The following is a 12,676-nucleotide window of genomic DNA, read 5'->3' as shown; positions in this document are numbered from 1 at the left end:
TCTTTTACTGGGACCGGGTCGTTGGCCTCCCTGACTGGGATCGGGCCATCGGCCTCCCTCTCTGAGTCGATAATAATCGAAAGTTCTCCCGGGACTATGACTTCCGGGACTTTTGCTGAAGCAATAACGTTCAGATCCTCCACTAATGCTATGCTTCTTAAATTCTTTCCTGGGGAAGCGACTTCTAGACCCTTCTTTGGGGCTGCGTCTCTCGAGACCCCACTTGGGGATATTACTTCAAAGATCCCTTCTGGGGTTTTGCTTCTCGAGTTCCCTTCAAGAACTATGGTTTTAGATACCCTTTCTGAGGTTGCGCTCCTCAAGTCCCTACCTGGGGTAACCGCTTCTGAGACCCCTTCTGGTATGGAAACCTGAGCTACAATATTTGATGTCCCTCTATAAGCTTGGGCATCGGGTACCGCTCCAGCACTCTGGGCATCGGGTACCGCTCCAGCACTCTGGGCATCGGGTACCGCTCCAGCACTCTGGGCATCGGGTACCGCTCCAGCACTCTGGGCATCGGGTACCGCTCCAGCACTCTGGGCATCGGGTACCGCTCCAGCACTCTGGGCATCGGGCACCGCTCCAGGACCCTGGGCTACGGGCACCACTCCAGGACCCTGGGCTACGGGCACCACTCCAGGACCCTGGGCTACGGGCACCACTCCAGGACCCTGGGCTACGGGCACCACTCCAGGACCCTGGGCTACGGGCACCACTCCAGGACCCTGGGCTACGGGCACCACTCCAGGACCCTGGGCTACGGGCACCACTCCAGGGACTTGCAACTCCGCTTCCACAGGAACCTCAAGAGAGGAGAGAAACATTCTGTTTTGATTCCTGAATCTATAATGGGGCTCCCTTGCCCAAGGACCCCAATTATAGGACAGAGAGCTTTTTTGTGTGGGTTGTGTGACAAGTACCTCTGCCACAGTAGAGACAGGAGTAGGTCTTGTATCATGACTCAACTTGGCCAGAGGGCAAGACTCGTCACCACACTTTGGCTTGCGCAACTCACAGGTCTGCAGATAATGGCCTAAACCCCCACAATACAGGCATAAGTTTAAGTTTCTGCGACGCAGACGCTCCTCTTCTGAGAGCCTGGGCCGCAGAAAACTTTTAAACTTTTTCTCTTCAATTAAACCAGAGGATTCTCTTGTCACCATACTGTGAACAAGAGTCTCTTTAGAGATAGATGTACTCTCAACGACTTCTGGCAAAATAAGCAAGATTTTAGTCAGAAGGTTTTGCAGTTGCTTTAGGGATTGCTGCAAAACTTCTAGTCGCTCTGGTCTCAAAGCACTGAATACAGAGTTCAGGGCTGCGAGAGATGCCTGCAGGGCTTGCATAGTAGACATAGGAGGATTTAAAACTAGACAAGACAAGACAAGGCAAGACAAGGCAAGGCAAGGCAAGACAATGCAAGGCAAGACAAGGCAAGGCAAGACAAGGCAAGGCAAGGCAAGACAAGGCAAGACTAAATTTTGCTAAACAAAACAAGACTTTTTTTTTTTTTTTTTTTTTTTTTTAAACACCGGACTGGATTCTAAACACCGGACTGGATTCTAAACACCGGACTGGATTCTAAACACCGGATTGGATTCTAAACACCGGACTGGATTGGATTCTAAACACCGGACTGGATTGGATTCTAAACACCGGACTGGATTCTAAACACCGGACTGGATTCTAAACTAGACACTGGACTGGGCCAAAAAAGAAAGAAAAAAAAAAGTTTTATTTCTTTTTTGTGGTATGGCTGATGATAATGTTATGATTCCCGTACTCCAGACCAGAGGAGATCGTATGGCTGAGGTCAGAGTACTGGGAAGATATGCTGGTTGTGGGAGCAGGAAAGCCTAGTAACCCCTGGCGCCCTAACTCCGTTGTCTCGCCCGTGTTATCAGAAATCCCCTGCGAGACTATGGTTGCTTGAGCCCATGGCAGCCGCGTTCGAAGGGCGGATTATGTCTGCCCAACCCCGATGCCCCCTCAGGTCTTAATGGGAGACAAAGGGAAATCCGAGACAGGGTGATAACAAGGGGCCCTCTGACTAAGCAACCAGGCCAGGGGTTACAAGCTAACTAACTAAATCAAAAGGTATGTGCGGACTAGCCGCCAGGGAAAAGGACAACCAAAGATCCACTGATCCGTTACTCCTACCCAGCACCGCTGGATACCAGAGTGGATCAGGGAGAGCGGAATCCTCCGCAAAAGCTCCAGGACACAAATATACAAAATAATAAACAGTAAGCGGACAAGCCGCAACACACGGCTGCGCCGTGACTCACGAACACCACAGGATGTTAAAGGTGCTCAGTCAGACTCCAGGAAAAGATGACAAATCTCTGAGTACAGGACCACTGAGGACAGGAACAACCGGCCTGAGCAGGACTGGATACTTTCTGCAACTGACATAGGCAAACAGGAAGCTGCCGACACCGACTTTCAGAACTGGAGGACAGGCAGAATCCACTGGAACTCAGGGTAGGACACGGGATCAGACACAGGGACTGACACAGGAATCCACACAGGGACTGACACAGGAATCCACACAGGGACTGACACAGGAATCCACACAGGGACTGACAGGAACCAGCTCAAACTTAAAGCAGACTGCAAACCAAGGAATATCATCAGCATCTGCTAACTGCAGTGAGCCAGCATATATCAGAGAGGCCTAATTAATTATCTCTTGCAGCTGGCCTGCTGCACGACTAAGCTGACAAGATGCAATCAGCAGCCAGATGAGGCTGAACACATGGGAACAAGCTGCAATTGCACAGACTCACCAGCGGCAGCAGACAAGAGTAATCCAAAACAGAGCAATGGGAAATCCTGGCATGCAAGACAACTAAATAAACATAAAATAGGAATGAACCACTACCTGTGGTTCATAACAGGACTTCCTGAGAGATCCAGTGGTTAACCCCTATAACTGCATCTTGAACCTGGACATTGCTTGCATATGAACTGACCAAGAACACACAATGAATGAGAAACCTTCCTCTCCAGGGCCAATGGAAGGTAACCGAAACCAACAACCTGTTAACTCCCACTGTTTGATATATGCAGTTTCTAAGGGATAGTTAAGTTAGTTGCTGTTGCTGAGATGGAGGAAAGTTCTATGGGACAAGGTGAAGTATGTTGGCTGTAACTGATTCTTATGTAACTGTTCCTTATGTAACTGTAACACTGTAACCCGACTTATATATACATGTTATACTGAATCATATATTGTACATATGTTATTTTATATGCATAACATTTCATATCAAATACATATATATCTCTGAGCATTGGACCTCAGTAATACCATGTGTGTGACTACTTGCTTTCTCTTAAGGGACATAGTGCTGCGACGTTTAGCGCATTATTATCGTATATGGTAATAAGATGCACCTTGCGTCCGCAGTAAATATTAATGCTGGCGTTGAAATGTTTATTTAAAATAATATGGAAATTCACAGTTGGGGGCTACGTCAGGGATATCTATACTTAATGATGCGCAATACAGACACGCTGTGGTCTACCAGCTAAGGATGGACGCATCTGATGCTGCTGAACCGCATCCGTTTTTTTTTGCATTATCAGTAAGGCCCGGATATGAATCAAGGGACAATAGATTTCTTTGTTGCCTATGAGTGCGACAATATTAGAAATGTTACAGCATACTTTTTATTGTTGCTAACGAGGTTCAATAAATCATATTGTATTTGATTCAGAATGGATTGTTTATCTGTTAAGTAAATTTAAAGAGCGTTTAAAAGTTGGTGCATGATGGTTATAGCTGTGTTAGCATGCTGCGTCCTATTCGCATACTGCTAACACAGGCCTGAACCTTCAAAGCTTTGTTCACACTGAAAAAGCAGCGTGTGGAAACTTTGTTACCATGCAGTGGGAATTGTCTATCAGGGTGACTTCCGGTGCTTGTATAATTTGGGATTTATTTGTGACAAAGGATAAAGCTAGTGTTTGTATTCTGGCCGCATGGTGTGGACACCATTTTGTGTCCAAGCACATGGCTTGAAAGGGAGAGGAGCAGTGGCCATTTTGTGTCTGGTGCAAGGTACAGTAATGAATAGCAAATATTACCTGTTTGTACTGTACAAATCTGCATTGGTCTTAGAAGCCACATAACTTAAGTCACTCCCTACCCACTTAGCTAACAGCTGACTTTCAGCTGTTCCTGAAAGCCATTGTCAAACAATCTGTAACCTTTGTCAAATTGAACAATATATATGTACAAATCCATCACCATTTAAAAGCTACCAATGAATTTAACTAACCCATGCCATAGTCAATTATAAATAGTGTTTCAGTTAGGCCTAGTGAGAGTAATAGTGAGATTAATACTTAGCTTGATGTAATACACACAGATGAGAGTTTTTCCATGAATTGTTTTAGACTTGGAAGATACTGAGTGTGTAAGATGAGCCCTCTACTTGTTCCAAGACCTAGATAATTGAAATGTTAATGAACTTGTTCAACCATTCTGGAACAGGACAAGACCTAGTGAGACATCTGTTGAGATGCAAGTTAGAGCTGCTGTGGAAACCACAATCAGTATATGTGTATAAATACATATGCTGTGTGAGGGTTTCATAGAGTGTAATAATAATGTGTGTGTGTGTGTGTGTGTGTGTGTGTGTGTGTGTGTGTGTATATGTTATATTACTATTATTATATGGATATTTATATCATTGTAGGTTCTGCTAGATAGCTATCCAATCTGCATCATAGCATTTAAATTATAGTCAATAGCCATATTGAAGTGTAATACCTCTAGGGGGATGTTATCAATCACTGAGAAATGATTCCTTTTTCTGTACAGAAAAAAATATTGTGAATTTGTGTGGGTTAAAAGTAAGTATGAGTGGATTGAACCCCGGAATTTGGGATCCCGTAGGTTGACACTCAGCTGGGAGATGCTTTGTTGGCGTGGTGGCTCGCAACCACACGTTAAATATAGGACGAGGTATAGTAAACCATCCAGGTGTGGAGTTAGCCCATTTATAAAACACTCCAGGTGACTGAGACATAGCCCACTGTAAAAAGTAAAATTGTCTTCATAATCGTAAGTCACACAAATAACAAGTATTTGTGAGTCGTGTGATTTGACCACACCTCTGCTCATGATACGCATCGCAACGTGATATGGTTTTTGCGTCATTTTGCGCAAATAGCGTCATCATACGTGCTGTGTTAGCATATGCAGAGGTGATTGAATAAAGAGTTAAGAACCTCACTGATCTCCCAGAAAGATTCTTGGTGGACATTCATTGGATGGTGTGGTGACACTTCCCACACGGAATTCCAGTGGATAGAAACCCAAAAGTAGCAGGCCTGTAACCGCTACTGAAAAAGGCAGGGTATTATTTTATTGCTGTTAATACGTGATACTTCCAGTGCTGAGGGGTCTGGTAGGATCCTCAATGGGTATGCGGGGCGACCACTACTGGAGTGGACCTTGGTACTGTCCAGAGGAAACGGAGTGGGTAAAAAGCACTCACGGGACTTTTCACCATTGTCTTGCATTGGCCACCTAGTGCTTGTGTTTAAAAAGTCCACAATGGGAGCTAAGTGTGCACGCGAGAGGCGTTCAGGAGCCAGGGTTCAGGCTGAGGAGCAGGGGCTGAAAGGGTCCGCTGATTATGTGTAAGAACAGGGGCCGAAAGGGTCTGCTGGTTTAGGAAGTAAGTTCTGGTGAAAGTCTACTAGATGTGGTGATCGATAAGTTATTTCTCACGTGGAATTCTAGTGGAACAAAACCCAAGTAACATTGACAGGAAGTATGTTCCTTACACGGAGGCTTTTTTTTGTAATGATTGGGTAAAAATGACAATGAATGAATGTAATTTTCCAGTGATTGGTGGTTTTGATCCTAAGGTTTTACAGGTAGTATGAAAATAAATATGTTTGACCAAAGTCATATAAGATAAGAACGAAAACATAATAGCTGTTTGAATTCATAGCGACAATAAGAAAAAAAAAAGTGAAAGCAAGTACACTGCCATATGTGGATGTGGAAGCAGTTACAGCCAGTATACAAACTATAGAAAATAAAAATATGAATGTAACCTATAATCTGTACTAAGAAATGTCAAAAGTTTTATTCAGGAGGAGATGGTGACCTGACTCTGGTTTCAGCCATTTCTCATGCACTCTGAGGAGTAGTAAGACCCAAAAAAAGAAAGTAATAACACAAATGGAGAACATCCTGTCCGCACATCAGTATTTCCCAGTATGAAAGCGGACAGAGAAGGGGTAACCCCCAGGGTACTTCTTTTAACTACCACATAAGAAGTATTCATTTTTAGGAATGCCCTAGCCTAGAAGAGCTTGGTAAATGTTTGTTGGACCATGTACAGACCCTTTATACGGGATGAGAAGGATTAAATGAATACTTTGCATGACCTAGAAGCTTTTTTTTTTGCAGTACTAGAAATATTCTCTGTTAGGAAAAGATCACAAGTAAACACTAATTCAGCAAATGGGAGTAACGAGAGAAGTGCAACATTACCTTATGACAAAACCTGCTGAAGTTACGATTGGGCCTCAATGATGCTAAACTCTTTTCTTTTTCTCCTGCCAGCAGTGGCCCCTGACTAACTTACTCGACAGAGATATTGTTGTGTAAATTGAAATGTGTAATACATATATTGTACTCCCGCTCAGGAAGTACAAGGTATGTTAGATACTCCTCAAAAACTAATGTTGCATTCCACTGTTCTACATTCATGTCCATCACAGGTAGAGGAAATTATCTCGCAGATACCGGGTTCCCTATGAATTTAGGATGGACAGGACACTGGATTGTCCCACTAGTGACACAGTAAGCACAAGCTTTAAGGAGGGTGAAACCAAGTAGTCAGTCAATTCCCCGTCGTGCCCAATCCAGCTGTAATTTTAATAAAATCCTCTCCACCTCTACCAACTTTACTGTCACCAACCTCTGTTCTGTTTCCTTCACTGTTTCCTCTTCATCTTTGCATTCAAAAAGGGGGTACAATACATGGACCCGACTCTCCCAAAGTTTCATTGACAGCCTGTGTATTTTTCTCCCAGGCCTTGCATAAGCTGCTCACTATCCTTTCAGCCCGATAAGAGATCAGTATTGATATGACTTTATTACTGTGCTCTGATACATGTGTGTCTTCACTGGTGGATACTAAAAATCTTTTGTTTCATCTCTTCCAGACAGGACACAAGGTCTCAAAGGATAAACTGCAGTTGTGTAGGACAAGGGTCAAATACTTAGGACATAGTACTGGTACATGATTTGACAGTACATGCACCACATGCCGTATCGGTCCTTCAAAGTTCTGCCTGAACCCGGTATGTCTCATCAGCACGAGGGAGCTGTCACTGAATGACACCAGTATATTACTGCATGTGCCTACTATCACTGACCTGGTTTGGGAGTGTTGTGGACTCGGGGCTTCTTCCGATGACCGGGAAGAGGAACCGCCACTGGGTCGTAGTAGAGATGGCCGGATGTAGGTCTTCCTCATGCAGGACTAAGACGGCAGGCGGGAGGCCCAGAGGAATTCTTGAAGGTCTCCTGTAAGACAAGACTTGTAGAAATACTGAAGGCTGGGGTACTGAGATATTGGAGACACTGTGGTATTGGAGGCACTGAGGTGCTGGGAGTGCAGGGAGGCCCTTGGAGGCACGGAGGTGCTTGGAGGCACGGAGGTGCTTGGAGGCACGGAGGTGCTTGGGGGCACGGAGGTGTTTGGAGACACCGAGGTGTTTGGAGGGATGAGGTGCTTGGAGGCACGAGGTGCTTGGAGACACGGAGGTAACTGGAGGCACGGAGGTGCTTGGAGGCACGGAGGTGCTTGGATGCACGGAGGTGCTCGGAGGCACGGAGGTGTTTGGAGACACCGAAGTGTTTGGAGGGATGAGGTGCTTGGAGGCACGAGGTGCTTGGAGACACGGAGGTAACTGGAGGCACGGAGGTGCTTGGAGGCACGGAGGTGCTTGGAGGCACGGAGGTGCTTGGAGGCACAGAGGTGCTTGGAGGCACAGAGGTGCTTGGAGGCACGAGGTGCTTGGAGGCACGAGGTGCTTGGAGGCACGGAGATAATTGGAGGCACGGAGATAATTGGAGGCACGGAGGTAATTGGAGGCACGGAGGTAATTGGAGGCACAGAGATAATTGGAGGCACGGAGGTGCTTGGAGGCTCAGGATGCTTGGAGGCACAGGATGCTTGGAGGCACGAGGTGCTTGTAGGCACGGAGATAATTGGAGGCACGGAGATAATTGGAGGCACGGAGGTAATTGGAGGCACGGAGGTAATTGGAGGCACAGAGATAATTGGAGGCACGGAGGTGCTTGGAGGCACAGGATGCTTGGAGGCACAGGATGCTTGGAGGCACAGGATGCTTGGAAGCACAGGATGCTTGCAGGGACGAGGGAGCTCTGGAATCACAGCTTCCGCAGGAGAAACGAAGATACTCAGGCACCGGATCTCTGCCTGGTATCTGATTTTAAATTCCCCGCCCTAGCCTGATTGGCGGAGCAGGCAGGTGACGTCAGACCTGCTCCGCCTCCTTGCCCTCGCTTGTGATGGCGGCGTCCTTGCTTCCGGGAAGCCGCCGGAGAGCAGCGCCGACCCGCCGCTGAAGCCGGAGACCGTCAGGGGAAGAGAGGCGCCGGGCAGACCAGGCCACCCGCAGGGACAAGCGCGGTCGCCGCTGCCCGAGGTTCGTGACAGTACCCCCTCCTCCAGGAGTGGCCCCTGGACACTTCCCGGGCTTAGTCGGATGTCTGGAGTGGAAGATCCGAATCAGACGAGGAGCCGTTACTTCAGTAGCCCCAATCCAACTTCTCTCCTCAGGACCATAACCCTTCCAGTCCACCAAGTACTGTAATTTTTTATGAAGATAACGAGAGTCAAGAATAGCTTTGATTTCAAACTCCGCTCCAGCTTCTGCCACTACGGACGTTGGCCTAGGGAGTGCTGAGTGGAACCGATTCAGAATGAGGGGACGGAGTAGAGAAACATGAAAGGCGTTAGGTATTCGAAGATGGGCAGGCAAACCCAGTTTACAGACCACAGGATTTAAGACTTGTAGCACAGGGTAAGGACCGATGAACCTTGGAGCGAATTTCATGGTGGGCACCTTCAACCGGAGATTCCGTGTGGACAGCCATACCCTGTCCCCAACTTTATATTGAGGTGCGGCTTGCCGTTTCTTATCTGCGAAGAACTTGTACCGAACAGAAACCTGCTTAAGATTAGCATGAACCTTTCTCCAAATTTGTCCAAAGTGTCGTAGAGTGGACACTACAGCAGGAACCTCTATTATCGGAAGGCTTGGAAATTCCGGAACATGGGGATGGAACCCGTAGTTGACGAAAAATGGTGATTCCCCAGTGGAAGAATGAAACAAATGGTTATGGGCAAACTCCGCCCAAGGCAACAACTCCACCCAGTTGTCCTGTGAAGGAGAGAGATACAAACGAAGAAAAGTCTCTAGATCTTGATTGACTCGTTCCATTTGCCCATTAGTTTGGGGATGATAAGCAGACGAAAACTTAAGTTTAATGTGTAGAGTTGAACAAAGGGCTTTCCAAAACCTGGCGGTGAACTGTACTCCACGGTCAGAAACAATCTCTTGTGGCAACCCATGCAAACGAAAATGTTCTCGCATAAACAATAGAGCCAGTTTCGGTGCTGTCGGGAGACCAGTCAAGGGCACAAAGTGTGCCATCTTCGAAAAACGGTCAACGATAACCCAAACGGTGTTGCAACCCTTGGAACAGGGCAAGTCAGTGATGAAGTCCATGGAAATGTGAGTCCAGGGTCTCACAGGGATAGGCAGAGGACGAAGTAACCCTGCAGGAGGCAGACGAGGAGATTTATGTTGTGTACATTGGGGACACGAATTAACGCAATCTTGTACATCCTTCCTCATGGTGTTCCACCAGTAAGACCTTTGCAGAAACTTGTACATCTTCTGAGCGCCGGGATGACCGGAAAACTTGGAGTTATGGGCCCACAGTAGTATTCCTGGGCGGAATCTAGCTGGCACGGACATTCTTCCAGGAGGAGGAGCTGGAGTAGTTAAAGCAGCAGAGACAGAAACTGGATTCAGAATTAAACCCCGCTCCGGAGGTTCATCCTCGTCTGTGGGAACTTGTGAATGAGAAAGCGCATCTGCTTTAATATTGAGAGTCCCGGCCCGGTACTTGATAATGAACGAGAATCGGGAAAAGAAAAGTGCCCATCTCGCCTGGCGAGGATTCAAGCATTGTGCGGATTTGATGTACAGCAAATTCTTGTGATCCGTGTAGATGGTAAACACATGTTTAGCCCCTTCTAGAAGATATCTCCATTCTTCCAAGGCAGATTTGATTGCCAAGAGTTCCTGGTCTCCAATAGTGTAATTTCGTTCGGCTGGAGAGAATTTACGAGAATGGAAGCCACACGGATGTAATTTTTTATCAGAGGAATACTGGGAGAGAACAGCCCCAACCCCGACTGAAGATGCATCAACTTCTAAGAAGAAGGGTTCCTCGAAATTTGGTTGTTGGAGAACGGGAGCCGTCATGAAAGCTAACTTTAAGCGAGAAAAAGCTACAATGGCTTCCGGAGGCCACAAACTAGGATTAGAACCCTTCCTCGTCAGGGCAGTAATGGGCGCAACAATGGTGGAGAAACCCTTAATGAATTTCCTGTAGTAGTTCGCAAAGCCCAGGAACCTTTGTATTGCTTTCAGGGAAAGAGGCTGAGTCCAGTCACGAATGGCCGACAACTTTTCCGGATCCATGCGAAGCTCCGTCCCCGAGATGACATAACCGAGGAACGGAATAGATGTTACTTCAAAGGTACATTTGGAAAGCTTGGCGTAGAGATGATTCTCTCGTAAACGGTGTAGCACCTCTTTGACTTGAGTCCTGTGTTCGACAAGATTCTTGGAAAAAATCAGTATGTCGTCCAGATATACCACAACGCTCTGATACAGCATATCACGAAAGATTTCGTTGACGAACCCCTGGAAAACCGCGGGAGCATTACTAAGACCAAACGGCATCACCAAGTATTCGTAATGCCCATCTCGGGTATTAAAGGCAGTCTTCCATTCATCCCCCTCTCGGATGCGTATAAGATTGTAAGCTCCTCTCAAGTCGAGTTTTGAAAAAATGCGGGCACCACGAACCCTATCAAATAACTCTGTGATTAGTGGCAAGGGGTATTTATTCTTAATAGTAATGTCGTTTAGGCCGCTGTAGTCGATGCATGGTCTCAACCCCCCGTCCTTTTTCTTCACGAAAAAGAAGCCTGCACCGGCAGGGGAGGAAGAGGGGCGAATGAATCCCTTGAGCATATTGGACTTAATATACTCCGACATGGCTTGAGTCTCGGGAAGAGACAGAGGATATGTGCGACCACGAGGTGGCGTCTTCCCTGGGACAAGGTCAATAGGGCAGTCCCAAGGCCTGTGAGGTGGTAACAGGTCAGCAGCTTGTTCCGAAAATACGTCCTTGTACCCTTGATATGCCTCCGGAATGTGCTCTTCATCCGTTTTGGAGGTAACACGGAGCGGACAAACAGGAGTAAGACAATTAGTGTGACAAAAGGGACTCCAGGACAGAATTTGTGACGACTTCCAGTCGATGTGGGGATTATGACTTTTCAGCCAAGGCATTCCAAGAACCAGATCATGAGGCATTTCTGGGATTACCAAGAGTTCCAAATCTTCCTGATGTAGAGCCCCGACCTGCAGCTTAACTGGCCCCGTGCGCCACATTATAAGACCTTTGGAAATTCTAGTCCCGTTGATAGCCGTCAGTGAAATTGGCCGCTCGATAGGCCGTAACTTTAAACCCAAACTTTGGGCACAGAAAGAAGAAACGAAGTTCCCTGCAGCTCCGGAATCCAATAGGGCTTCACAAGACCTGGAGACTGAATTGGAGACTAGAGTTACTGGAAGCAAGCAGTCCGAAGTTGGAGAAGCTTTTGTCGTAACTCCCAGCTTGACTCCTCCGGAACAAGCTAGGCCTGCCCGTTTCCCGGACGGGCTTTACAAGATTTAAGAAAATGATCTGCGGCTCCACAGTGAAGGCAGAGTTTACCCTCACGACGACGCTGTCGTTCTTCCGGAGACAGTCGGGAGCGGTTAATTTGCATGGGCTCATCTGAGCTGGGTGAGGCCACCGGCCTAGGAGTAGGATTCCGGAACCTGGAACGATCCGAACGGCTACGTTCTCTTCCACGCTCCTGCATCCGAAGATCCACCTTGACGCAAAGGGAAATCAAATCTTCTAATGGATCCGGCTGATCTCTAGTAACCAGCTCATCTTTCAGCCGGTCGGAAAGACCGTTCCAGAAGGCAGCTCTCAGGGCGTCATTATTCCAGCGTAGTTCGGAAGCAATGGTCTGGAAATGAACCACGTACTGGCCCACGGAACGGGCGCCCTGCCGAACACGGAGCAAATCGGAAGAAGCAGTGGTCATTCTGCCGGGCTCGTCGAAAATCCTTCGAAAGGACGAGATGAAGTTAGTGTAGTTGGAAACCATGGGATCAGATCGTTCCCATAATGGAGACACCCAATCCAAAGCAGAACCTTCCAACAGAGAAATAATGTATGCTACCTTGGACCGGTCTGTAGGAAAGTTGTGTGCAAGTAGCTCGAAATGTACCTCGCATTGGTTCAAGAAAC

The sequence above is a fragment of the Pseudophryne corroboree genome, chromosome 11 (genome assembly GCF_028390025.1).
Source record: "Pseudophryne corroboree isolate aPseCor3 chromosome 11, aPseCor3.hap2, whole genome shotgun sequence".
NCBI classification, from domain to species: domain Eukaryota; kingdom Metazoa; phylum Chordata; class Amphibia; order Anura; family Myobatrachidae; genus Pseudophryne; species Pseudophryne corroboree.
The sequence above is the reverse complement of the archived record's forward strand: the minus strand, read 5'-3'. Positions refer to the sequence as shown.